The following is a 27017-nucleotide window of genomic DNA, read 5'->3' as shown; positions in this document are numbered from 1 at the left end:
AGCACCGGGCCAGAAAGAACTGTTCTCTAAAGAAAGAAAAGAGGGAGGGGTGTGTGAAGGCCTCCTTGGGAAGGCAAAGGAAGAAAGGAAGGAAGGAAGGAAGAAAGGAAGGAAGGGAGGGAGGGAGGGAGGGAGGGAGGGAGGGCAGAACTCTGGCCCCTATGATTGCCCACACTCACATATGCATTCATGGCATGCACACATGAGCATAACTTAATAAGAGAGAGCAAACGAAATTTGCAAATAATGCAAATAACTCTATTAGCAATAAAGCGGTGTGGATATTGGGCTCCATGAGATGCATCTGGTACAAAAGACAAAAAACTTTCTGGAATAGCTCTACTTAAGTGAGAATAGACACCCATGTGTGGAGATGTGGAAATATTCACAGAGCTGAAAAAGCTTTATAGCAGAGCTAGGCTTGCAAACAGCTCGCCTACTATGTTCACATCCTTCAAGAAGATTCGTCTCGACACGTTTTCCCTCGGATGTGAAGAATATGGCCTCTTTGTAGCATCTGTCCCTCCCGCCTAATTTTTTTTGTTTTGTTTTGAATAATTTAGCTAAATACTTCATTAGTTGTGTTTTAAGTGCTTATGCTTCCAACTAATGAATTGTCCAAATCCCCGTCATCGGGCCTCCACCGCAGTCATTAGAACCTTAATTGCCAAGCAGCTGAAGTGATGCCTTTTGTTTATTCTAATTGCTATTAGGAAGATGCACCAGAATTATTTGTAATTTATTAGTCACATAAAAATAATGAGGAATGAATAAAGCTCTTTGCCCTGCAGTGCAGAGAAAGCATGTTTAAGCACGGCTGCTCTTGGTAGCTCTGTCTCCACCCAGCATTGCCCTTTTCCTACCTGGTAGGGCACATGAGGCTCTCACAGGTCGCTTACTATGGCTCCACTGGAGACTCTTGGACAGGACCTGGTCATCATCATTACAACCTCACACTGAATGAATTAGTGCATATTATCCACTCCTGATGTCACAGTACCAACCATAGGCATACAGTTTACCTATTGTGTTCAGGACCAGGGCCAGGGGCCAGGACTTCATTGCCTATCATCCAGAACTACTGAACAAATCGCTCACTCAGTAAGATGCCTGCCTTGCAAACAAGAGAAACTGAATTCACCCAGACCCACTACCCATACCCACTTTTAAAAATAGCAAATCCGAGTGTTGAGGCTTATAATCCAAGCACTTGGGAATTAGAGAGTGGCAGATCCCTGGAGTTCTCTGGCCAGCCAGCCTAGTCTACTTGCTAATGTTGAGGCTAGCAAGAAGGACTGTTGAAAATTAAAATGTAGAAGAGGCAGATAGCAGGTGAGGGATGACACTCAAAGTGGTCCCCTGGTCTACACATGCAGAAGCACACACATGTGTGTACTTGCACATACGAGAACACACACATCTGGAATAGCTCTACTTAAGTGGAGGTGGCCCAACATTATGTACAGGAGATGCATAAAACAAGATGCCTGTCTGATCAGATAAGTGGCAGTCAAAGCAATTTGGAGAAACAGTAGACCCTAAAACAAGATCTAGAGTGGGTTCAGATAGAGGATGTAGGTCCATTTCCTTATATCAGCTATAAAACCACCTATCCACCCCACCCCCCCAGGGAATACCTATTTTCATTCTGTCGACATCATTGCTGACACTAACAGTGCGCACCAAGATTTTCCTTTGGGAGAACTGAGTTGCTATCAAGAACAAGGTTCCATATGCCTCTGTTCCACAGCTAAAGCTGAAAATCTCCATGAAAACAGACATCTGACTTATAAGGGCTTCCCATTCCAGCTGAGGAGTAGAGCACAATTAAGAAGCCCAGTTCCCTTCCCCCACCCCACCCTCACCTCCTGACCCCCATTTGCCCTTTTCTTGCAGTCCTTGCAGACTCTCCAAAGAATGTGCCTCGGTCATGTGCCCTAGAGCAGCAAGACTTGCATCACTTTTCATCAAACTATGAGAAAGGGTGGCAGCTCTTCCAGATACCAGTGCATTCATACCCCATGCTTTCTGGATTTGATTAATTATTTATAAACTATTCTTTATAAAGAACATGTCCGGGGCCTCCACAGTTTACAGTTATCATCCTAGCCATGGTGGCCCACACTTGGAATCTCAGCACTTGGAAGGACAACATAAGCACATCTCATCTTTCAGACATACACACACACACACACAGAAAGAGAGGGAGAGAGAGAGAGAGAGAGAGAGAGAGAGAGAGAGAGAGGCATGCACGCAGTGTGCTCACATATGCACACAGACCATAAAGAAATAAATAGAGAAACTAATAAAACTTTATTACCTTTTCATTATTTTTAAATTTTTCATACAATATATTTTGATCCTATTCTCCTCACCCAAGTCCTTCCAAACCCTCCCCATGTCCAATGATAGAGGCTTCTTAGACTATGCACATATACAAAAGGAACTTAAATGGAGTTACCATGCGTGGTGATTTAAATGAGAACAGCTCCCATAGGCTCATGTGTTTGAGTAGTTGGTCCCCAGTTTGGGAAGGATTGGGTGTGTGGCATTTTGAAGGAAGTGTGTCACAGAGGACAGTCTTTGAGGTTTCAAAACCCACACGCCATGCCTACTGCATGCTCTGTTTCTTGCTTGCTGTTAGAGGTGTGAGCTCTCGGCTCTGCTCTGAGCATCTGCCTCCACTCTGCTCTGACTGGCTCCAAGCCTCTGGATGATCACAGAATAATAGGACATTTTTAAAAGTCTAAATCTCTAGAGTCTTTTCCCTAGTGATGGGGATCAAAGAGAGGACTTTGAACAGCAAGGGCAATGCTCTACAACTGGAGTCCTTCCCTGCTTTCAGATTAAACGGAAAAAACAAGAAGCCAAGAGTATTCAGAAGCCAGCCTAGTCATCCCTCCCTCAGCCTGCCATGCTCATGGATAGCAAGGGTGTCTGTGAATGCAAGACCGTGCTTCCCCTTCTAGGTTTCCTTCAAGCTCTCTGTGCAGAACGCCTGCTCCTTTATTGGTGTGGGGCAACTCTCCCATCAGCTTCCACTGAAATCAGCTATGTAGAGCTCAAGACGCTACAGTGAGAACTTTCAGCATACACTGAACTCCCTCCCCAGACACATCCTACTTCAGTTGGTTTCCTTTTGGGCTTCGACGCAAAACGTTTACGTCCGTCACTTTTTTTTTTTTAAGATGTATTTATTTATTATATGTAAGTACACTGTAGCTGTCTTCAGACACTCCAGAAGAGGGCATCAGATTTCATTACAGATGATTGTGAGCCACCATGCGGTTGCTGGGATTTGAACTCGGGACCTATGGAAGAGCAGTCGGCGCTCTTAACCACTGAGCCAGCTCTCCAGCCCCTATGTGCGTCACTCTTGACGACATTAAAACATAATAGATGACAGTAAGCATGTAAATGTTGTGTTTGGTTCTGAGACAGGGTCACGTGTACACCAGACTGGTGCTGAGCTCACCATGTGGCTGAAGATTACTTAGGCTTCGGATCCTCTGCCTAAGTACTGGGATAATGGGCACGCATAACCACAGCTTGTTTGCTCAATCCTGGGCTCCAATGCCTGGACTGACTTCCTGCATGCAAGGCTAGCACTCTTAGCAACTGAGCTACAACCCCAGCAGGACTGTTTAAGCTGAGGAGGTATTGCAGCTAGGTAAACTTATTTCTCAGCGTAGGTTGTAGCTGAGCATCTCCCCATCACTGAGCTGTAGCTAAGGAGGCAGATACTGACATTTTGGGGGTTGACCGTGAGAATTCTATCGTATAAGTGTAAGAGGGGGTGCTGATGCTAAGGTCCTGATCACAAATTGGTTCTTGATTTGTCAGTAAAGAAAGCTGTGGGCAAATTGCTGGGTGAAAGGTAGAGTCGGGACTTCTGGGTCCCTGGAGGCAGGCAGAGGGGCATGAGGAAAGAAAGGGATGTTTTTGCCATGCTTTGAAGCAAGAAGAATACAGCAGCCATGTGAGGTCTCAAGTGGAACTGGGGCTAGTAGCCACTACTACAGGTGGGTGGTGATGGATGTTTGGCTGGGGCCGGATGGGATTGGCCAGTGACATTTAGGGCAGGTGGAGAGACTGAGTTAAGAAATTGAAACGTGCACGCTTTTCCTAGCGGGAGATAGTAGTGCCCAGCAACTGTGCCAAGAAGGCAAATGGTAAAGGAGCAAACGTGTGTGTGTGTGTGTGTGTGTGTGTGTGTGTGTGTGTGTTTTATCCACATATTCAAGGGAAGCTTGGAGGTGGCTGGTAACAGCCCACTTCCTGGAGTAAATGTGGTACTGAAAAAAACTACATGCAACCTATCAAGAAAGTTCATTTGGTCCTTCTATCATTCCAGTTTCTTGTCTGGAAAGAGGATGTAATTCGAGAATTTTAGCAATTTTCTTGGATTATGAAGGAACACGGAGGATGACAGAGGTCTTCATTGGAGTTTCTATGGCTGTCAAGAGACACCATGACCATGGCATCTTTTACAAAGGAAAACATTTAATTGGGACTGGTTTACAGGATCAGAGGTTTTGTCCATTTTCAGTCATGGTGGGAAGCATGGTGGCTTGTAAGCAGACATGGTACTGGAGAAGGAGCAGAGAGTTCCACATCTGGTATTGGCAAGCAACAGGGAGAGAGAGAGTAAGCCATTAGGCCTGGCTTAAGCTGTTGAAACTTCAAGCCCACCCGCAGTGAAACACTTCCTCCAAAAGGGCCACACCTACTCCCACAAGGCCACACCTCTAACAATGCCACACCCTATGAATTTATGATGGGCATTTTCATTCAGACCACCACAAGAGGCAAGGACAAAGGCCTCAGAACAGGAAGTCAGAGACACTCTGCTCCTCTCCTGCACTCAAAGGATTGCCACGCCAGCTCTGTCAAAGTTTTATCTTATAATATGACTTGCAAACTTAAAGCAATACCTCTGGAGGCTAATGCAACGTAAAGGAAAGGGGGAATTACAGAAATCACACACCCAGGAAGCAAGGACCATGTGAGAACATTTCTCTGGACAAGTTGAGTCCAATGTCATGCTCCTGATTGCTGGACAGCACCTCAAGACAGCACTGAGGTACGGTATGTGGTCCATGCTCTCCAAAGCAAAGAAGAGCCCAAGGGCCAAAGAGAAGACGTCATCACAAGCTCTGTTCGTGCAACTGGACTTCATCGTAACAGTCATAGACACTGCAGCTGGCTTTAAGGAAACGACTTAGAACCGCCTCTCCAGCTGCAGACAGGAAGACAAAGCAGCAAGATTCCGCAAGGCCTGTGGAACCTAGCTGGAATCCAGGTGAGGCCCATGGTAGCCTGACCCAAGAGGGAGCAAGGTTCTGGAGATAAGTGGCAGAGCTTGCCAGAACCAGAGTCAGGACAAGGAAATCAGCTTAGGTTGGCTCATGCTGTGTCTTGGATCCCTCGGATCAGGACCATCTTATTTCTTATGTTAGACAAGCTTTGTATCCGTGCCTGTGGGTGTGTGACTATGCTAGCCTGGGCCCAGCTGTCCCTTATGAATACATTTAGAATAGTTCTGTCTCCACAAGGCTGACACATCACATGAGAGGTTAGCACCCAATGAGAATTAATTTGCTGAGAAATTTTCCAGTTTCCTGTGTAGGTGGAAAGCAGCAACAGGTGAATATTGAATAAACAAGCACATGACAGAGACCTGACAGGAAAACAATCCCAGCCCTTGTCCAGTCTGAAATGCATACTTCTCAAAGAGCAATGTCAGCTTAGAAGCTCTTCTGAGGTTTAGTGTATGGAGACCTCTGCACACAAATAAGCAACATCAGTATAAAGAGAAAGGACCATGTTACAAAGAAGCATCCAACTGAATACTAAGTGCAGGTCGAACTGTGCCAGCCAACAGGCTGCGCATATGCAGTTACAGTACTGGCCACAAGAGGGCAGTCTAACACGTTCGCGCCAGAAGCAAGGCAACAAACAGGAGGGTGAGCCTAAAGGCTTGAAAATGACCAACACACACCCTCTGCCTGGGAATTCTCTCAATAAAGAAAAAAGTACACGGAGTACAAGCGAGGGTCTCATCTATACCTGACACTAAGCTTTAAGAGTGAAGGTGAAATTTATTTAAATCTACAAGTAGAATTAAGTTATGATGGAGCTACAGGTAGAAAAGGTAGACTATAAACTATTTTCATTTAAAAAAATTAAGGTTTAATATAAACACCAAACAGGAAACACAGGCCTGTGTATGGATGCACAGTATGCTGAAAGGGGAACCACCGAAAAGAATTTAAATTAACTTTTCTGCAATTCCTGTGCGGTTTGCTTCTGTTTTTGTTTGATCAGGCAGACTTTCTAGGAAGACATAACTGAGATTTATAACTTTAAAAGGCTACACAAATGAGGAGCAATGGACAGCATGAACAGCCAGCTCCTGGACCTGAGGTAAACAGCAAAATAAACCTGTGTTTCAGATAGATAATAAAATCAAGAGCAGAATTTTAAAAAGGAGAAATGGGGAGTGGATGAGGAAATTAGGCACTTTCTAGGAAACATGCCAAATGCAAAACTGACCTCAGAAGAGGCAGAAAACACAAACGGAATAATAAGAATGGAGAAATCAGTAGTCACTGTGAGATTTATGAATGAGTTACATTCCTATGACCAAAAACAAAAACAAAAACACAACAACCACCACAAAAATAACCATGTAATTTGTTAAAAGAATAGTTTTGTGCCAGGCAGCCTAGTGAAGAATTTAATCCCAGCTCTCTGGAGGCAGAGGCTGGTAGATTTCTGTGAGTTCAAGGGTCAGCCTGGTCTACATATTGGGTTCCCAGGCCAGCCGTGGCTATAGACAGAGGAAAAAACAACTTCAGTGACGATGATAATGTTTCCTGGAACAATCTTGTCAAGCACTGATGAGAACCTGGAATCAATCCTTAGCACCAAAAGAAAGAAACATAAAAAGCTGGGCAGTGGCGGTGCATGCCCGTAACCCCAGCACTCGGGAGGCAGAGGCAGGCGGATTTCTGAGTTCGAGGCCAGCCTGGTCTACAGAGTGAGTTCCAGGACAGCCAGGGCTATACAGAGAAACCCTGTCTCAGAAAAAAAAAAAAAAAAAAAAAAAAAAAAAGAAAGAAAGAGAGAGAGAGAGAGAGGGAGGGAGGGAGGGAGGGAGGGAGGGAGGGAGGGAGGAAGGAAGGAAGGAAGGAAGGAAGGTTAAAAAATTAAAAAGCAAGGTTGAGAAAACTAGGTATATGTGAGCTCCATTGTATCAGATGTGAAGATTCAATTGCACAGTATGACAGCTTTCTGGTGTCAACAGTCTGGTGGGGCCTGGGGAGAGCATTGCAGGGCTTAATACTGTGGTTCTGGAGCCAGACTCTTTGGCCTTGAATCCCAGCTCCAGGGCTTTGTAGCTAGCTGTGTGACTGCCAGCCGTGTCCTTAGCTTCTCTTTGTGTGCCTCAGTTTCCTCATCTGTAACTTAGTAACAGTGGAGAACTTATAAGAAGGGGCTGATTCATACCAAGCACATGAGAACAGTACCCACTCATCTTAGATGCCTACAAAATATTGCCCACGGTGATCTTTGATACATGCAGGTGCCGCTTGGAGTCCAGAAGGGTTCAAGCATATCCCCAAATCAGCAGATGTTACAGCCTCTTATTTAAAATGGTGCCATGCTAGCACAGAACCAGCACAATCCCCCTGAACACTTTCAGTCAGCCTCAGTTTGGTTATAATGTCAAATACAAGGTGATGCTCCTGTGTAAGTAGTTGTTATTGTGCCTGGATCGAGGACTAGTGATGATACCATGGCTTGTACCTGCTTAGTACCAGTAGGTTTTTTGATTTTTGGTTTTTGGGGGAATGTTTTGTTTTGGTTTTTTGGTTTTGATTTTTAATCCTAAGTTTCTTTGGCTAAACCCATGGATACAGAGGGCCATCTATGTTCAAACAAAACAAAAACAAAAAACAAAACAAAAATCAAGAGAAACAAACAAAAACCCCTCATTATGCCTACAAAAGCACTTCAAGCAGTTCTCCTGGAAGGCTGGGGCCAGGGGATGCTGGCAGAGGAAGTCTTGCTGCAATCTCTCTCTCTCTCTCTCTCTCTCTCTCTCTCTCTCTCTCTCTCTCTCTCACACACACACACACACACACACACACACACACACAAATTGAAGACCTAATAAGATGGCTGATCAGGTAAGAGACCTTGGTGGGCAACATAATGACCTGAGTTCTAATACCCAAGCCGTGGGAAAAGCCAGGGTGGTTGCATGGGTGCACTAACACCAGCACTGTGGGTGGCAGAGACAGGAGGATCTCCAGGGCTTGTTGAGAAGCAGTCTAGCTTCAGGTTCAGGGAGACACACTATCTCAAGGAAGTAAAGAAGGGAATGATAGAGTGGGGTCCTGTGGTCCTCCTCTGGCCTCTGTACATGTGCATACACCATCTAAGCATGCATGCACACATACAGACAGGGAAAGAGAGAGAGAGAGAGACAGACAGACAGACAGACAGACAGATAGACAGACAGACACAGAGACAGACACAGAGACAGACACATAGAGAAAGACATGGAGACAGAGAGAATGTTAGAAGAGTTCTCCATCACTACATTAATATCTTCCTGCCATAGCGACTTTCCTTGTAGGTTTCCAGCAGCCCTCCCTCCCTGCTTCTGGAATGAGGATCGTTCAGTTTGTTCCCAGCTTCCTCCTCTGGTCAACGTTGCCATACACAGCCTCTGCAGATCTGGCTCTCAGTCGCTTTTCTCCATTTTGCATGCTTTTTCAGGATGTTTTTATTTTACAATGTGAAAGAATGCTTGAACCAACAGCAGTAGGAACAGGAGGAGCATTAGGCTGCTTCCCAACCGCAAGATGTGTTGACAGTCCTGTCTGATGCTTAGCACAGGACCTGTAAGGTGCTTCGGTAGGTGAAGGAGCAGCCCAGAGGTCAAGTGTGGAGTTCAATCCCTAGTTCCCACATGGTGGGAGAAGAGAACCTAAAGCTGTCTCTGACCTCCAAGTGCACACTTTGGCACCCCCTTCCCCACCATATTAAATTAATTGATAGATAGGCAGAAGTGTTTAAAGATGTAATATAGAATAAGTCAAGTGTGGTCGTGTATGCCTGTAACCCAAGCACTGTGGAGGTTGGGGCATAAAAGGTACAAAAAAAAGACAAGATAGTGAGTTTGAGGCTAATCAGAGCTACATAGCTAGATCCTGTCTCAGAGACAGAGGCAGAACTTGTGAAGGGGTTCAGGCAATCAAAGAGGGGAGGTCAGGCCACTGTAAAGCTGAAGGAAAGAAGCCCTGAAAACAATAATATGTTTCCCTCAGGAGACTTGCAAATTATAAATGTACATTTGTGGTCTGCTTGAATGTGTCTATATCATGGCACTTACTGCCGATGGGAAGTTTAGGGGCAAACTACACCTAATTTAAACATCATGAAGAAGAAGCCTGTCCCCTGGTGTACCTGGCAGTGACAGACTATGGGCCTAGACAGATTCATCGCCAGGAGCTACCTACCGTCTGTCCTGTGTCCTTCCTTCCATCATTACCAAGGGACGCTAGCCTTTGTGAATATCACCCACAATTCAATTCTTTGTCTCTTTTCTAACAAATATAGTGATGAAAACCTGCCCTTCAAGTAAGGAAATTCTCTTAGAGAAGTGGGATAGTATCTGTCTATCTCAGAATTTTCATGTAAGTCACGATCCACTGTTTAGACCCAATGGAAATCACAGAGAAAATGTGCAATGTGCACACACTCACACACACACACACACACACACACACAAAGACAGACAGACAGACAGACAGACAGACACCGACAGAGACAGAGTCAGAGACAGAAGAGAGACAGTGATAGAGACAAAGAGATAAGAGAAACAGACAGACACCGACAGAGACAGAGTCAGAGACAGAGAGAAGAGAGACAGTGATAGAGACAAAGAGGTGAGAGAGAGAGAGAGAGAATGAGAGAGAGAGAGAGAGAGAGAGAGAGAGAGAGAGACCTTCCTTCTGGAGATCCCTCAGTTAGAAGGAAGGTCCCTTGACATTCTGTCCTATCAGGAAAACAGAGATGAGCAGTGCAAGTCTCCCTTACTAAGTACCAAGGCAGAGGGTTATTTTTGTTTAATGGTACTGTAATGAGTTCCTCCTAGGAATAGATAACTTAGTTTGAGAAGAAAATGAAATACATACATACATACATACATACATACAAACATACACACATGCATGGCCAGTCTTGAGTACCTTCTGCTCATTGTGGTCCATAGGTTAACAACCTCAGCATGAATATCTGTGAAAGAGTGGGCACACAGGAACATATTCTTGACCGTCAGCACAGGGTTCTAGAACTTTCTGGCATAAAGCACTCATCTTCCTTCCTCTCAGTTCCTCACCTTACTCCTGATGCTTCCTCATTTCCCTTTGACTGAGCCCATCCCCCCTGAGGAACTAACACAAAAGGTAAGAGAACTCTGAAGGTTGTGAAACTCTTCCTTGGAAAGTAGTCACCTAGTCACCGAACTGATGGTCGCAGCTCACTCTTGTGGAAATTTCTCTTAGAGTGTGTTCCTCTGGTACCCAAGGTTATCGTACCCGAGCTGGGCTGAGCTAGAAATTCTTACACAGAGCACTTGGCATGTCGGCAGCACAGGATGTTGGTGCATTCGAAAGCCATCTCAGTCATCTTTCTTTTGCCATTTTCTACTTGAGTCTGGAAAGATAAAAACACAAACCTCATGTTTGCTATACTTGGATCAATGCAGCATAACTCAGTTCTGATCTCCATAAGTGAAGTGGGCTGAACCATTCAGAACCCTACTGTAGCTGGGCTGCCCTCCAGAGATAAAGGCTAGCAGAGCAGGTGCCCTAGAGAAATTTAAAGATTTAGCCTCTGCATTGATGAGCCTCTAAATAAATGACATCGGCCATCCCTCCATCCAGATTTCTTGCGCTGTGTGCAACAGAAATGAATTCCCTGTTTCCTAAGCTAGATTTTTCCATGGACAAATTCAATCCCTAGACAAAATGGCACAGGATATAAAAATGGAAAGCTAGCTGAATAGAATTTATAATATCTTAAGGGAGACAGGCGTCCAATCAATCCCTTCAAATACTAAGCAGATGTGATGGTTTGTATATTCTTTTATTTATTAGGTATTTATTTCATTTACATTTCCAATGCTGTCCCAAAAGTCCCCCACACTCTCCCCCACCTACTCCCCCACCCTCCCACTCCCACTTCTTGGCCCTGGCATTCCCCTGTACTGAGGCATATAAAGTTTGCACAACCAATGGGCCTCTTTTTCCACTGATGGCTGACTAGGCCATCTTCTGATATATATGCAGCTAGAGACACGTGCTCTGGGGGTTACTGGTTAGTTCATATTGTTGTTCCACCTATAGGGTTGCAGATCCCTTTAGCTCCTTGGTTACTTTCTCTAGCTCCTCCATTGGGGGCCCTGTGATCCAACCAATAGCTGACTGTGAGCATCCACTTCTGTGTTTGCTAGGCCCCAGCATAGTCTCACAAGAGACAGCTATATCTGGGTCCTTTCAGCAAAATCTTGCTAGTGTATGCAATGGTGTCAGCGTTTGGAAGCTGATTATGGGATGGATCCCCAGATATGGCAGTTTCTAGATGGTCCATCCTTTCATCTCAGCTCCAAACTTTGTCTCTGTAACTCCTTCCATGGGTGTTTTGTTCCCAATTCTAAGAAGGGGCAAAGTGTCCACACTTTGGTCTTCACTATTCTTGAGTTTCATGTGTTTTACAAATTGTATCTTATATCTTGGGTATTCTAAGTTTCTGGGCTAATATCCACTTATCAATGAGTACATATTGTGTGAGTTCTTTTGTGATTGTGTTACCTCACTCAGGATGATGCCCTCCAGGTCCATCCATTTGCCTAGGAATTTCATAAGTTCATTCTTTTTAATAGCTGAGTAGTATTCTTGGACCAGGAAGTGGCACCATTTGGAGGTGTGACCTTGTTGGAATAGGTGTGACCTGGTGTATCACTGTGGGTGTGGGCATAAGATCCTCACCCTAGTTGCCTGGAAGTCAGTCTTCCACTAGCCGCCTTTGGATGAAGATGTAGAACTCTCAGCTCCTCCTGCACCATGCCTGCCAGGATACTGCCATGCTCCCACCTTGATGATAATGGACTGAACCTCTGAACATGTAAGCCAGCCCCAAATAAATGTTGCTTTTATAAGACTTGCCTTGGTCATGGTGTCTCTTCACAGCAGTAAAACCTTAACTAAGACAGCAGAATACAAAAGTTCACATTGAAAGTGAGCAAATATCCAGTATGGAAGCAGAAGAAGAAATGGGCTGTGTTGCCATGACACCCATGATGTTCTCATGAAGGTTGAGAAGCCATTTTTAGAGCTCTGCTTCGCAAAACTGGGATTCCTCCCTGTAAGGAGGGCTGGGAATCCCATATCAAGGATATATCATGAAAAAGAAATGGTGGCCAGAGACAAGATTGAATAGTCCTAAGCAGTGATTCTCAATCTATGGATCATGACACACTGTAGGGGTCAACAAGCATAATCGATATTTATATTACAATTCATAACTAGCAAAATTACTGTTATGAGGTTGCAACTAAATATTTGTACGGTTGGGGAGGGGGGTTGCCACAACACAAGTAACTGTATTAAAGGGTCACAGCAGTAGAATGGTTGAGAACCACCTGGTTAGAGAAACAGGAATATTTCCCAAGAATTATGCAGTGTTTCCACTCAGGGATTGGTCATATCATACACATGCCTCTCTCTGGTCCTCGTGCTTCCCTTTGTATGACAGGTATCACTTGCTCATATTCCTGTGCAGGGCACTGGCTGTCACCCAGCAGTGAAAGCTCAGGACACAGGGTGAGTAAGGGCCTTCCTACGGCCAGCTCCTCTGAGAGGTGATAGACAATGATTCGTTTCTGCTTATTAGCTACTAGAGTTTGGGGACCTGACATGCAATAACAAGTTCTTCAAATACACATAAAGACCATATTTACTATTTCATTCAGTGACTCCATGCCAAGAATAACGGAGTGTTATAAAAGTAGTTTTCTTAGAAAAACTTTTAAAGAAAAAAAATCATATTGAATTGCAATGGGATTCAGTCTTTGTTAAGATCTGAGCTTAGCTCACAGATGGAATATGGAGACTAGTGCTAAATCACAGATGGTATATTTTTTTCCTATATTTCACAGAACAGGCCATTTCTACCACGTTTTTTTTTTCTTTTACATTTTGCTCTTGGTAATCCTGTAGATTGAAAAAAAAATACTAAACTAAAAAGAAACGTGAAAGCATTTACTTTTAGTGCTGTTTATAGTCTTACACTTTGGAGGACGAATACATTATTGAATATTCCGTGGCATAATTTACTTTTAAAAAAACTCAGAATGTAATTCATTTTAGGTGAGCAATTTGTTTTATGAGCCGTGTATGTTTATTTGGGGTTGCGCTGATTTTTTTTTATTTTATTGAGTGCAATAAAGACACTTCTTATCAATTGATTTGTTGTATCAGCAATGGGCCACCTTCCAGATTGAAGCATGAGGGCTTAGTGGAGGACATTACCCAGCAAGTAATTTCACCACATGTATGAATCCGGGGGCATCAGGGCCGTGTGCACTGCCTATTATAACCTCATTTATAGGATTGCTGCTTGGTGGGGCATTATCCCTCCCCACACAGTGCATAACACACTTGTCAAACGGGCTCTCCCATTCTGATGGGTTCAGCACGAGGATGATCATGCCAAGTTGTATGCTAACTGATAGAATTGGAAGTTCAAAAGTTCACGTCCAATCCTGTGTGACACAGAAACGTGCCGGGTTGGAATTGGGTGTGTCCCATGAGTCACATTTCATTGTGATCAGGGGTGTGAACTGGAAGTATTCCATCACGATTTTAACGGTATTCAAACAAGACCAGGAAGTGATTCTTAGTCCACATATGGGCAATGTCTAGCACATCTGTGTGTTCTTCGTGTTACAGGCCTTCTATCCAGCACAGGTGGGATGAACACCGTTCTGTGGGGCTTTGACTGGCTATGACTCCTGGACCATGGGGTCCACACAAAGCCTGTTACTAATACTGTTGCACCTACTGGGACTGCAGTATTTACACTTTCCAGACTGAGAAAGCCACACAATGAAACTATGTTGGTGATCTCCTAAAAGTGCGCATCACGATGGCCTGGGGAACATTCCACGGTACCTCAGGGAAGGCATGCCTGAAGCAGATGTAAGTGATATACACGCCCACCAAAGCAGAGCGGAGAGACTCAACAGCTGTGCAGATGGGCTGGAGGATGTAAAATCAGGAAGCTGTGTCTTTGGAAAAGTATTTTTTTATTCCTCAGATATCACATCTGGCTGCATGGAGTTGTCATTATGACATAGTATTTAAGATGATTTAATGGGTTATTGAGTGTGAGAATCTTGGAGTTTATTTAACTACGGTGCAGTAACAGGATGTTGGGTGTTTAAATGATGCTCTGACAAAGCAGATAAAAAGATGTTCTTGGTGTGAAATGACTTCATTATATACATTTTACTGTAGTCGATATAAATATGGATATTCAAACATAAACAGATTATACAGAGATGTGAGTGGAGGGGATTCTTTGTGATAGAGATGTAGAGTGAGCCACGTGTACTAAAATATAGAAAACTACTCATCCTTGAAGATTCATGAGGTGCGTTGACTGTGTTTGAACATCATGTGCCTCAATATAAATGTGTCACTCAGTGATTCTTCAGTCTTCCGTCTTTGCTTTGTAAAGCAAATCCCCTGATCGGGCTTCTGCTGGCTGCCAAGTCTGTCCCCTGCTTGGGTTACCAGGCACCGCGGATCTGGGAAAGCCTCCTGACCGATTCCACATCCTCATCCCTCCACCATCCCCTAACGATACAACCTATTTTCACTTCCTTGCACATATACACATTATTTTTTAAAACTATATTGTATACACTGTATCTGCATATGTATGTATGACCATGTGTGAGCATGTATGTAGAGGTTGATGTCATGTATCTTCTTTAGTGTCTGTCTGTCTGTCTGTCTGTCTGTCTTACTTTCTGAGACATGGTCATTCACTGAACCTGGTATTTACTTATTCTGCCAGACTCAATGGCCAGCAAGGCCAAAGGGGCCTTGGGATACGAGGCACCGCGGATCTGGGAAAGCCTCCTGACTGCTCATCCCTCCACCATCCCCTACCGATACAACCTATTTTCACTTCCTTGCACATATACACATTATTAAGAACCCCTTTCTCTGCCTCCCTAGCATGGACAGCCATGCCTGGCCTTTGGCATGGGTTCTGAGGATCAGCATTCCATTCCTTATGCTTCCCCAGCAAGCACTTTACTGCCTAGATCATTCTCCCAGCCCGTGCGCTTTCCAGTAAAACCGGGCTCTGTATACTTCTCATAATCCAAGCAATATACATAAAATCAAAACGGGAATTCAGACCTCTGCGCTCCTGATTTCTTGCTCTGTCAAGCATATTACCTTGGTTGCTGTCACATAGAAAAGGTGTAGATGGATACCAACTGAATGTATTTTCTTTCAAGCTTACAACGGGTAAGTCTTTCCGTTGCCTTCGACGCCTGAAGCGAATGTGCACCTTGACTTGTTCCTCATTGAGACTCAGAATCCCTGGGGAAGGGGCTCCAATACACAAGCAATTGATGATGCACTGTGGACTTTTCAGTAGGTTGCAATGGCCATATGTCAATGTTTGCAGGAGACTACCTTCCTATTCTTGATACCTATCTCTCCATTACCACACCAGCAAAGGAGGGAGAGGAAAATCTATGTCTTTATTCTGAGGAGGCATGTGTCCAGACAAAAGCCTAACCCATTACAAAAAGACAAAGTAACATCCCTGCTGCTGATGGAGCCATGTGCTTTTGATTATGGGTTTTTTAAACAGTAACAGAATTTTTTTTCTTACGTTTTTTTTTTTTTTTTTCCCATCAGTATCTAACTATAACACTGACATGGCAGATAGGTTTTATTTTTGGAGCCAACACTATCTATTTGGCAATGATTGCTTAGAAAGAACCTGAAACAAACTGTGTCGTCAGGGACAAAGGGCTCTCTGGCCTATTAATGATGTAGAAACAAAGCAAATGGGGACAAGGATGCCTGTTGTGACAGTCTCAGTCTTGTCCAGTTATTATATCTTGCAAAGGAAGGCATTGGTTCTACAAGTTGGTGGCACATTCAGCAATGCTATGTGCAGCTCTATCAGATCAAATGTCTTCTCTGGATCCTTAATTTAGAAGTGAGCAAGCTATTTTAAGGAAAGCAATCAATTTCTACTAAGATCACCTAGTGATAAACAGCAGACTCAAATTTGAGTCAAGTTCTTTCGGTAGGAATAATATGTTCATTCACTTTTCTGTGTAACAATATTACATACCCAAAATTTAAAACACACAAAGAATGGCATGACTCTTTGGACTTCCTTGGGTATTTAATGTCTTTTGTTTCCATGGGTTAAAACCAGAATGAAGAATTGACATGGTGATGCACACCTGTAATCCCAACACCTGCATTTCCCGACACCTGCAATCCCAACACATGCAATCCCTACACCTGCAATCCCTACACCTGCAATCCCAACACCTGCAATCCCTACACCTGCAATCCCTACACCTGTAATCTTAACACCTGCAATCCCTACACCTGTAATCCCAACACCTGCAATTCCTACACCTGTAATCCCAACACCCAGAAGACAGAAGCAGGAAGATCATGAGGCTGAAGCCAAGCTGATCTATACAAGATTCTATCTCTAAAAACAAACAGGCCACAAAACAGTGAAGAAGACATAGCAACTATAAAGTATCTACTAGTAATTCTGTCTTACTGTATTGGGTCTTCTATATACTAATAAATTTCCCATGGTATACAGCAAGCCCAAGTAAAATATTAATTTCAAGAATCAAAAGTCCAAACCAATACATTCACTGAAAGAATGCCTATTAGGAACTGGGCAGCAGATATGACAAAAATTTGCTTTTTGCCCACTTTAAGGTCACAGACATATAAACACTAAACAAATGGCTGTGTGGTAGGAACTTACGATAGAAGTAACATGGACCAACAGTGGCACAAATACTAACTACACTTTTAGATGTTGGTGGGAAAGGAAAATGTCAGACACTGCACATGAAAGACAGACAGACATCAAAATGGGGCCATAATATCTAAGTACAAACAGGAAAGAGCTAGCCAAGCAAGGGGCAGCAGATGGCCAGGACTAGGCAGAGCAGAGGAGGCGGGTTTAAAAGATGGTACACAGTGTGCACGGGAGTGCATATATTGTGTAAGTGTGACTTGAGCAGTCATAGTCAGAGACTGGCAGACCTCAAAGGAGGTAGCCAGGAAGATGATGGGGGAAAAGTGTCCCACCTGGGCATGGCTACTGCACACAAAACCCCACAGCATTCTTAGTTACCTACATGTGGCATGCATAGCATCAGGCCAGTTAAAACTTCCAACATGAAGAAGGGAAGAGGAAGGGAGGTTCCATCCATTTCCCAGGAGCTATTGACAGTTGTTGGCTGTTGAGGGGAAAGCGTATCATTTTTCCTCAGAAGTATGGCCATTGAGAGGTTCCTTGTGCCCCAGGGGATGACCCTATGCCCAAGCACATATGGACAGTATTAATGGACTCAGTGTGTTTAAAGTCATTGATTTTTTTTTAAGAAGCACAGAGTTCTTCCTCTGGGACCCACAAACATTAGAGGATTTGTAGAAGTGGCTGTGATTGTTTATCTCAGATAGGTGAGTGAGCATATGTTTGGGGAAAAGCACTTTGTCTTTTCGCAGTTCTCATTGAAGCCCAAAACATGTAAGTAAAAACAGAAAGAGAAAGGTGGAGTAGAGAGAGGGAGGAGAGGGAGAGAGAGAGAGAGAGAGAGAGAGAGAGAGAGCTAACATCATGCCACAGGGAAAAGAGAAGGGGAGAGGAGGAAATGGAGCTAAAGGAAGGGAGAAAACATAGTGTGTTGTATGTAGAAATGCATGTGATTGAAAATGGAGATATTTGCAGTTAATTATTTTAAAGTCTTAATATAGGTCAACTATTTTTTCTCATGTTTCACATGCAAGACATTAAAAGTTATGTATGTATGAGGTACCTTGTACAGACTTCTCCCATGTTGGACTAAACTGCTCAGAGCCCATGTCCCTGGATCACCCTGTTCTCTAAGTGGTCTCTTATTTTGTGAATCAGGCATCCCAAAGTTTATTTTCAAGAGTAAATTCGAGTTCCAGAGAAGGTTACCAGGAAGGACTTTAATAGCTGCTGAGGGGAGGTTTGAGCTCCAGCTTCTGGCTACATAAAATCAGGTCGAAAGTGGAGCAACTTCTAGGTAGTAAAGCACACTGGGCATTTTTTGATTCATTATTCTGAGATGCTTGGTGTGTAGCAAAACCCTTGAGAATGTTATGAGCCCATAAATTCTCAAAATATAAATCCAATATACTTACTTATGAATCTGAACAGAAAATTGGAGAGTGTTCTTAGATCATTTGCAATCTAACACCACCACTGTCCATCAATGCCAGTGTAAAAATCCCTTGTCTTGATAATTCCTCTTCAAGACGAAATTTTCCATAGGATATCTAAGCTTCCTCCATGAAGAGTCACAATATCTTGTATTCATTGGTCACATTGATCCTGCTGGCGTACTCCCTGCACAGGTGGCAAAAGGGAAGAAGTCAAGAAGAAGACACACCCCAGTTGCCACTGAATCAAACTGTTGCTGAAAGGTCACAGAAGCTCTCAAGGGTATTTACAAACCTAGCATAGGAAAGACTCCATGTGATTGCATCTCCAACAGGCTTCCGCTCAATGATAGAATCTGGTCTGAAAACCAGGTATCTGCATTTATTATGTGGACATGGCTGTATTCTTTAATGATCTTCCCTCTACAGAGGTCAACTCATTCACTTAGAAATTACTTTAACTGTCTCTCCCAGTAAGTCCAAGCACAGCAATGGTCTTGTTTTCTTAATGTCTTAAGGAAGAGAGGAATAAAGAAGGAAACAATAACAGCTCGTTCTGCTCTGCTCTGTCTGTCTGTCTCATGCAGTTCCTGCAACCCTTTGGTTAGACCTCTAAAAATGACCACACAGTCAGTAATCTGAAGCAAAAGGTTAATGGTGTTGTTTCAACTATTATCCCGTTTTTAAAATCATTCTTTCTTGTTTCTTTCTGGCAATATTACCTTCACCTTTCTGTGAACCCGCTCCACCAGCTGTTTCCCTTTGTCATAAAGCTCGCTGTGCGTCACGACAGGAATAGGATTAACGCCACGCTTTATCAATCAAGCCTAAGGGAACTGGAGGATCCTCACAGCTACAACTGTAAAGGAGTTTATTACAAGTTTCTGATTTGTAAATTGTCCTTAAGTAAAAACACACCTGAAGCCAACATCTTCAGAATGTTAAAACGCAAGATGGTGTCTCACAAAAATCTGAATCATAAAATTTGATAACAAAAGAGAAAGCAAAGCATGATGGGAGAACGTGTGCAGACCTGTTTCCTGGATAAGCCAGACCTTTGTGTCTCCAGGGAGCCACCACCAAATTCCAAGATGCCAGTCTCTATACTACCTCATAACTCCCTTGTGGTTTGGAACAAGCAAAGCCCTACTTAGAAAAATGTCAACGCCATTCAAAGATGGATATAATAAAAACATTACTGAGTCACAATGCAATAAAATTAAAAGTTTATAATAAAAGATCTCAAAACAGCTGCATATATCAGGCACTTTAAAATGCACTCCTACGTTATGAGAGATTGTGAAGCTGTTATATCTAGATGAGAACAATTATTAAAGTTTCTAGTTTATAACTAAAGTGGTACTTCCTAAAACTTTTGAAAGACTAAAATTAAATGAACCAAATGTTCAACCAAAACAGACATATAAGAGTAAGAAAATAAATTCAAAGAAGGATGTAGGGAAGAATAAGAATGAAATTTATTTTAGGAAAAAACTAGTGAACAAAACCACAAATGTCTAAACCCTTGAGAAGATGATAGTTAAATATCAATCTCTAGCAAAATAGACGGAGAGGAAAGCAGAGGCACCATGACCAGCATAACACAGAATGAAAGGGGAATGCGTACATACGGGGTCACATATGATCCTACGAGATGCAAGATTATGCTAATTTGTTTGAAAGGAATGTGATATAATTTTTACTTAGTGTGTGTGTGTATATGTCTGTTGTATGTGCATGTTTATGTGGATGGAAATGCAAGAACGTGTGTGGTGCATATAGAAGCCAGAGGACAACATTAACTATTATTCTCCAAATTTGATTTACCTAGGTTTTGGAGACAGAGTCTCTCAATAGGCTGATGCTCACCACATTGGGTAGACTGGCTGGCACGCAAGTGCCATCGATGTGCCTGTCTCTGCTTCATACATTGCCTGGAATCATTGAATGTCTCAAAACAAATTAGGAATAGGTTGACGGTCAGTAAAAAATTAAATCAGTTGTCAAAGTGAAAAACATTTGCCAAACAAATTCACCAAACTATATACATACCCATACATATGTATGAATGTATGTGTTTATATTTGTTATGTATCTTATATATCTGTAATTCTCTTATGGGACAGGGGAAGGAGAGAGAGTCGTCAAAACTTATGCAATCATCAGATTACACACAGATTGCTGATATTAACAAAAACATAGTAATTAGATTAATGCCTGGGGGCACCCTTCAGAATACCCAACTGTAATGTCGCCTCGTGAGCTCAGGAGAAAGCAGCAGGTGCCACCAGCAGCACTGCTGTGCAACACTACACTAGAAACCCTAGCCCATGACATATGTAAAGAAAAACAAAGAAGATAATCTATGTTTAGCTTCTAGAACATGATAATAAGTAATTGACACCAAATACTTACAATATTTGAGACCAAATCCTCAAATATCCACCTGCTCAAACATTGTCTATTATATTGTAGAGAGATACCTGTGGCAGAGCACTCACAGATTAATGCTTACTGTTTGCTTTACAAAACAAGCGTGTGCATTTTTGTTCTACATAATATCCAACAAAATTTGTAATCAAGTGAAATAGTACAATTTCTAGGCTGGAGATCAATGGAAAGAAAATCACCACCAGTTTTATCTTAGCCTAGTTTACTACAAAACTATACTACAAAGGATAGAAGCCAGCATCAAGTATGCAAACAGTCTTTAAGGCACAAACAAAAATATTCCACACCATTAGATGAAATCAAAATGCATTTGAAGGATGTGAAATTTAAAAAATGAGCAAACTGGATATACCAAGCCACAAATGAAACCTACTTGTGCTTAGCTCTTCTATTCTACAGCAGAGGTAGATGATAGATAGATAGATAGATAGATAGATAGATAAGAGAGACAGATGACAAGGAGAACAATTTAGAAAGGTTAGAAAGGGTAATCTGGCTAAGTATTAAAATATATTGAAAAGGTGCAGCCATTAAGACAATGTGCATAGAATATCACTAAGGACTTGGTAAAGAAAAGAGAGGCGTCACAGGTATCACATGGCCATCATAGGACTCATGTGGGCCATCTTCTATGATAAATACAACAGTAAAATCCAGCAAGAAAAGAATGAAATTTCAGAAGTAGTGACATGTAGTCAATCTTTTCATTTACAGTGATAGTATATGGTACAACAGTATACTGCTAATATTTGTTTAGCAAATGAACTGGTTATTAGTACGTCACAAATCCATACCTACTCTTTTCGCCTGCTCTGTGAGAAAAAAACCCAGGCCTATTGAGTATTTCTCCTTCCACACAGCACAAGGCTAAGCTTTCTCACTGAAGCACACATAGAAGATTTGCAAGAGGGCAGTTTGCTTTGAGTTCCCATAAGTCCTGGGCTTCTTGTTATGGCTTATCTTCTCTGAATAGATATTCCCACCGCTTTCTGGTCCTCAGTCTCTTGAGTTGTTTGGAAACAAATATTTATAGGCAAAGGAAATTAGTAATCAAAGATTGACTCAGACATCTATGTTATACTATAGCAATTAAAATGTGACTAGATTATTGGTGGGCATGTCTACAATGAATAATATGGTATTTTATAACAGCATTGAAGAAATAAGATATATAGAGATTATTTCACATATACTCATTCAAATAGATAGTTAAAGATATGTAGGTGGACTTGAATGACAAATACAATTTTTAAGTGCTGTTAGGTGTCTCAAATGAAGACCAAGCTGCATATCTGTTACATATGTAAGGGACCTAGGCATGTCCCATCATGCTCTCTGGTTGGTGGATCAGTCTCTGTGAGTCTTTATGAGGCAGTGTTAGATGACTTTAGGTTTTCTTGTGGTGTCCTTGACCTCTCTGGCTCCTTTCAATCCTTCCTCCCCCTCTTTCATAAGACTCCCCAAACTCTGCCTAATGTGTGGCTGTGGGTCTCTCCATCTATTTCCATTAGCTGCTGGGTGAAGCCTCTCAGAGGATAGTGATGCCAACCTCCTGTCTGCAGAGTATTAGTAGTAGTGTCCCAAGTGCTCTCTCTCTTCCCATCCCCTGCAGGGGGTCTCAAGGTGGGCCAATCATTTGTTGACTATCCCTTAACCTAGAAGTCCCTCAACCTAAGAATGGATAAAGAAAGTGTGGTACATTTATACAGTGGCATATTACTCAGCTGTTAAAAACAATGAGATGAAATTTGCAGGCAAATGGCTAGAACTAGAAAAGATCATCCTGAGTGGGGTAACCTAAACCCAGAAAGACAAACATGGTATGTCCTCACTTATAAGTGGATATTAGCCATAAAGTACATGCTAATCATGCTATCAATCACCCACAGATTCAAAGAAGCTAAGTTACAAGGAAGGTTCATTTGAATCTCACTGAGAAGGGGTAATAGAATAGACATTGAGAGAATAGACACTGAATAGAATAGACATTGAGAGGTGAATGGAAGGAGGGACCTGTTGGTGGGGGGTGTGAAGGGCAACAGAAGGGATCAAGTTTGGGAAAGACAAAGGGAGAGAGAACTGGAATTGGGGTGGGGGAATCTCTGGGACAAACTAGAAACCTAGACTTTGGAAACTCCCAGGAATCTATAAGAGTAACCCTTGCTAAGACTCATAGCAGTACAGGATATGAACCTGAAATGGCTACCTCCTATAACCAGGCAAGACTTCCAATGGAGGGATGGGGACACAGACTTAGTCATACAACCTTCAACACACAAGTTTTCTTGCCTATAAGATGTGCAGGGATAAAGAAGGAGCAGAAATTGGTCCTTACGTGGATGAGATGAGCCACATACCTGTATCTCAAACTATTCCATCTTTCCATCCTGCGAAGACTGTTCACACAGCCTTATTTTTTCTTTTGGTGATGTTTAATTGATCCATTTTATTCTCTTTTATAGATCATAATTTCAATGTCAAATCTAAGATTTCTTTACATAGACTCAGATTTTTAATTCTCTATACTATTCTTTCCATAGGTTTACATTTCACATGAGTATATATGATTCACTTTCAGTTAGCATTTTAAGAAAAGATAAAATGTATAGCTGGAATGGTATCCCTATTCCTAATGGAAGTCTTTCTTGGCTACAGGAGGTGACTGCCTCACATTCCACATCCTCTATTGCTAGAAGCTTAGGGAGGGTCATCCTCATACATTCCTGGGAGTGTCCATTGCCCTAGATTTCTAGCTTATGCCAGAGATAACCCCCTACAGATTCCAGTTCTCTCTCCCTCTGTCTTCCCCATACCTGATTCTCACCCCTGTTCTCATTCCCATCCCCTCTCCCACCCAGTCCCCTCTCTCCATCTGCTTCTTTGTTTTTAAATTTATACACTCATTTATTCACTTAAATTCCAATATCAGCCCCCCTCTCTTCCCAGCTCCCCACCTTGCAGCCCCTATTCTCTCCCTCATCCTCTGAGAAGGGGGAGGGCCCCTGGGTATCACCATCACACACACCCATCTTCTTCTGAGTGGTATTCAAGCATCCTCCCTCGGGTTGTCCTTGTTACTTAGCTTCTTATAGTCTGTGGATTATAGTATGGCTATCCTGTACTTTATAGCTAATATCCATTTATAAGTCCATTCATTTCTTTCTTGGTATAGGTTACCTCACTCAGGACAATCTTTTCTAGTTCCATCCATTTACGTACAAATTTCATGATATCATTGTTTTTAATAGCTGTGTAGTATTCCATTGTACTACACTTTCATTAATTCTTCTGTTGAGGGACATCTGGGTTTTTTCCAGGTTCTTGCTATTACAAATAATGCTTCTATGAATGTGCATAAGCAAGTATCCTTGTGGGATGGTGAAGCATCTTTTAAGTATATGCCCAGGAGTAGTGCAGATGGATCTTGGAGTAGAACTATTCCCAGTTTTCTGAGAACCCACAAAACTGATTTCTAAAGTGCTTGTACAAGTTAGCACTCCCACCAGCAATGGGGTAGTGTTTGCCTTGCTGCATGTTCTTGCAGCCTGAGCTGTTGCCTGAGTTAATTTTTTATCTTAGCCATTCTGACAGGTATAAGGGTGGAATCTCAGAGTCATTTTGATTTGCACTTCTCTGATGACTAAGGATGTTGTACAATTTGTTCAGTTCTTGGCCATTAAAGGTTCCTCTGTTGACAATTTTGTTTAGCTCTGTGCTCCATTTTTTAATTGGGTTGTTTGATTTGTTGTTGTCTCATTTCTTGGGTTCGTTATATAGTTTATATATTAGCCCACTGTCAGATGTACTGTTGGTGAAGCTCTTAATTTTCCATTCTATAAGCTACCATGCTGTGCTTTTGATGGTGTCCTTTGCCTTATAGAAACACAATCTAGCCTCAAAACCCATGATTTTTCCTGCCTATACAAGGTTCAAGAATAAAGAGGGAGCAGAGCGTGAGGGAATGGCCAACCACAGACTGGTCCAACTTGAGTCCCGTGCCTTGAGAAAGATCTCACCCCCTGACACTATTAATAACAGTCTGCTGTACTTACAGACATGAGGCTAGCATAACTGTCATCTGAGTGGCTTCACCCAGGAGCTGATGAAAATGGATGCACAGAGACCCACAGCCAAAACATTAGGTGCAAACATTGGAGAATCCTGTGGAAGATGAAGAGAAAATATGGAAGGAGCCAGAGAGGTCAAGGATGCTACAAGAAAACCTACAGAATCAAAAAGTGTGGGGCCATAGGGGTTCCTAGAGACTGAACCACCAACCAGAGAATGTAAAAGTGTCTTTTGTTCTCCCGAGTTAGTTTTCATCTTGGGGGTTAACTGCCTCCTTCTGTTCTCCTTCTGCTAACCTAGGCCTAGTCCTGGAAACCTCAAGCCTCTGTGCAACCAGGCCTAGACTGGTTTTTGCTTCTGAGACTTACCGCTGAATAAGCTCACCCTTTCTTGCTCTTTCTGAGCTCTGTCTGGCTTGTTCAACTCAGCTGTTCTGACTCAAACTCCTCCCAGGCTGATTCAATCAGGCTTCTCTCAGTTTCTCCGGAACTGTTCTGCTTGGCCTCAGACTGACTCGAGCAATCTGTTCTGATCTTTTGGCTCCTGTTTCTCTAGCTTGTTCTGTCTTCATCTGTGTCTAGCTTGTTCGATCTCTGCCCCGCTGTCCTGATAAAACTGCCCTTCTCCTTCCTCCCTTGTCTGCCTGCAGTCTTCCCTTAAGTGGCTTCCATTTTTCTCTCTCTTCTCATAAGAGTTGGTCAAATCCTATTCTGTCAAATCTTTCTCTGATTTGTCACTTTGTCTGCCACTCAGTTAGACATTACTTTCAAACATGGGTGTGATTCCTTCTACAAACTAATTTTACCTTCCTTGTTTGGGATTAAAGGTGTTAAAGGCTGAGCCACAGCACAACTAGAAACAGGGTTTTGTTGTTATTGTTGTTGTTGCTGCTGTTGTTATTTTTTAACAGTCTCAATAGTCATGGTATAATCAAATATCCTGCAACAAGTGTACATGGGATGGACCTAGGTCCCCTACACATATGTAACAGATGTACAGCTTGATTCTTATACGAGACCTCTAACATCGGAGCAGGGCTTGTCTCTGCCTCTGTCATCCACCTTTGGATCCATTTCCCCTAACTGGATGAACTCGTCTAGCCTCAATAGAAGACACATGCAGTCCTACTACAGCTTGGTATGCCAAGGTAGATTGATATCCATGGGAGGTCTCCCCTACTCTAAGGTAAAAAAGAGGGGTTACAAGGGGAGGGGAGAGAAGAGGAACTGACTGGGAGGAGAGGAGGGAGAGGAATCTCTGTTTGGAGTGTGAAGTAAACAAATTAATTAATGATAAAAAGAAAGCAAAAAATGTAATGGGCAGTGAGGTCAAAGCGCTTGCTATGAAGTGTGATAACCTTAGTTCTACCCCTAGGATTTGCTTCATAAAAGGAAGGAAACCATTTCTGAAAGCTGTTCTCGGGTCTCCACAAGCACTCGGTAGTGTGTGTACACTCATACACACAATAAAAATAAATAAATGCAATTTTAAAAATATTTAAGTCAAGATTTTTTGGCCACCAGTGTATGTCCAATTGTTGCAGTAAATTTTGGTTCAAGCTCTATACTTACTACAAAAAAATATTAATTTTTTCCAAAAAGTAATTGACTGTATTTATATGAATTGGTTTCTAGATTCTCTAATATGTTCCATCTACATATTCACCCCTCTGCCAAGCCTTACCATCTGCACAAAATATTTATGATAGCGCTATCCGTACCTTACCAGAAAAGGTTTGCCCTGGGGAGGCTAACGAAGGGATGTTAATTGTATACATCATATTCTGTTTATTTTACAAATAAAATCATATCTCAAAGGAAAGAATCAAACATCACCAGTAGTTGTTGGATCGACTTGCTGAGTACTCACGGGTTGTGGCGTTGTTTTCTGCACTTGCTGAGTGTTTCATATGCACAATAGATTTTAAAGGGGATGAGA

The 27017-nt window shown here is 42.5% G+C and overlaps 1 long non-coding RNA gene across 1 annotated transcript in view; it reads right to left on the bottom strand.

The window, feature by feature from the left end:
• Nucleotides 1–10642: 10642 nt before the first annotated feature.
• Nucleotides 10643–27017, bottom strand: part of Gm34612 — a 26373-nt gene continuing 9998 nt past the window's right edge. Inside the window, exons 2-3 of the long non-coding RNA XR_391570.1 lie at nt 18543–18747; nt 10643–10731 (exon numbers count right to left, since the gene is read on the bottom strand). This is a non-coding gene — a long non-coding RNA (predicted gene, 34612). The remainder of the gene's footprint in view (nt 10732–18542; nt 18748–27017) is intronic.

The sequence above is a fragment of the Mus musculus genome, chromosome 7 (genome assembly GCF_000001635.26).
Source record: "Mus musculus strain C57BL/6J chromosome 7, GRCm38.p6 C57BL/6J".
Classification (NCBI taxonomy): domain Eukaryota; kingdom Metazoa; phylum Chordata; class Mammalia; order Rodentia; family Muridae; genus Mus; species Mus musculus.
Note: the sequence above shows the minus strand (reverse complement) of the source record. Positions and strands in the feature narration are given on the sequence as shown.